The following is a 2,194-nucleotide window of genomic DNA, read 5'->3' on the forward strand; positions in this document are numbered from 1 at the left end:
TCATATGAATTGTAACTGGAAAAACTACAAGCTATGAGACACTATTTTGTTAATTTAGAAACTTATTTACTTAAATTGAAAAAAAATCAAAACAAAACACCACCATAGGATGTGGCTACCACAGCACTTTTTGGCTGGCAGCATATCTGAAAACGATTAAGTTGTCTGCTTCTTTACCAACAGGAAAACTTTAGAAGCTGGGATTCTTGATAGTGGCAGAAAATATCTTCTTTGTTTCAGCAATAGATATTAGTATTAAATCTCTGTAGAAATGAGAAATATAATTCAACATTTGATAACCTTGCTGGACAGAAGTTTTTCATGATTTCTGATATTTTCTAGGCAATGCAGTTTAAGCTATTTCTTCTAGACCAGAAAAGCCAGATTTGATTCATGAAGTAATATTGGCTTTGACTTTCATGTAAGATTCCAGGTTACATAACTATCAATGTACTTCAGTCTTGTAATGTAAATATTTATAGCATGTATTGAAAATTCCTGTGCTTTTATTCTTGATATGAGGTAGAGGAACTGTTTTGGTTCCTTAAAGAAAATTCCAATGAATAACCGTTATCCTTAAGTCCACAATACTATCCAAACATGTTTGCCCTGTTTTGTACATTTTTCAGAAATTTTCATGTATTATATAAACATAAAACAGATAACCAGTAGATGGATATCTGTATTTTGAAATATATAGACATATAGATACACATTTCTCTTACACTTTTTTTTTTCTAGAAGGTGACTCCATTTCTAGCCCCAGTTCAGCAGTTGCCAGGGAAATTTTACCATTAGTGCAATTTTATTCCTATCTTGTAGCACCTCGTTCCTGGAAGGGACTTGATTCACCAGATCTATATTACGAGAGTTACAGAGTAATAGGTCCTATCATCTAACACAGAGACTGGAGTAAAAATGAGAGCTGCTGTAGCAAAGAGTATCAGTTCTATCAAACTTCTTTTTAAGAGGCTTGATAAAACAGTGCTCTGGATAAAGCTCTTCCTAATTTTTTCTTAAAGGCAGACTAAACAATGAAGTTTGAGTTTCAGCAAGGTAATTATACATCTGCCTAAGGGAATATTTGTGTTTTGAAGACCTGACCTATCTCTTCCCCGTGTGGTGACCAGATTCTTCTTTTCCTCCTCTTCACTCTCTGTCCACTTGCTTGTGGGGCTGCATCCTAACCAACTCTTCTGTGCTGAGCACATCCTTTGGCCTTCTGTCAGCTGATGTTAGCTGCAGCCGCAGCCACACACTCAAGAATGCCTGCAGGGCCAGCTGGGCCAGGAAGGATTCACAGCAACAAAGGAAAGGACCTCTTTTAAACCCTGGACTGGAAACCTGAAGATGATTCAATAACCATTGATAGACTTTTGCCACTTGAAGGATGGCTTAGGAACCCAGCTCCTCAACAAAGAAGGCTTGAGAGGAGGAAGGGAGTGAGGTGGGAGAGGTAGAGGAAGAAGAGGGTGGGAGGAAGAGCAGAAAGAGGTGAGAGAGAGAGAGAGAGAGAGAGAGAGAGAGAGAGAGAGAGAGAGACAGAGAGAGAGACAGACAGACAGACAGGACAGAAATATTTCAGGGTCCTAGTAGGGTTTTATTAAAATCTATTGTCCTTACAAAGAAAACAACCACACACACACACACACACACACACACACACACACACACACACACACTTTTGTAAGTTGAATGCTCAGCCTTTCTTAGTGAAACCTTGGATAACCAATAAGGTATTATCCTTTCTTAGTAAAACAGAATGATATCATACCAGATTATATAAACTAAACTGAATTTTAGAGTAAAAGAGAAAACTGATAACATTACAGAATTAAAATACATGAATTGCACTAGCTCAGCAAACCTGGAATATTTATCCCAAGCGTATTGGACTGACTGGGAAAACTTCACTCTAGAATAACATAAGAATATTGCCTTTTCTGCAGCGTTGCTGTAGAATTTCAAATATCTCAGAACTCTAGTATTTACAAAACTCTTAATATGTATAAAACATTAAAAAAAGAAAGGAGAGCAGGAGGAGCAAATTAGTAAACTTGTTAGAGGATCATTATTGTTGTTTATTTGTGTTTCTCTGCCTGTGATTTATTGGATTCTTTTGCACTTCGTTGGTTTTTCTCTTCATGCTTGACTAACCTGTCATTATTCCTAATGCATATTATAAGCTTGCTAG

The sequence above is a fragment of the Octodon degus genome, unplaced genomic scaffold (assembly GCF_000260255.1).
Source record: "Octodon degus isolate 3935 unplaced genomic scaffold, OctDeg1.0 scaffold00028, whole genome shotgun sequence".
NCBI classification, from domain to species: domain Eukaryota; kingdom Metazoa; phylum Chordata; class Mammalia; order Rodentia; family Octodontidae; genus Octodon; species Octodon degus.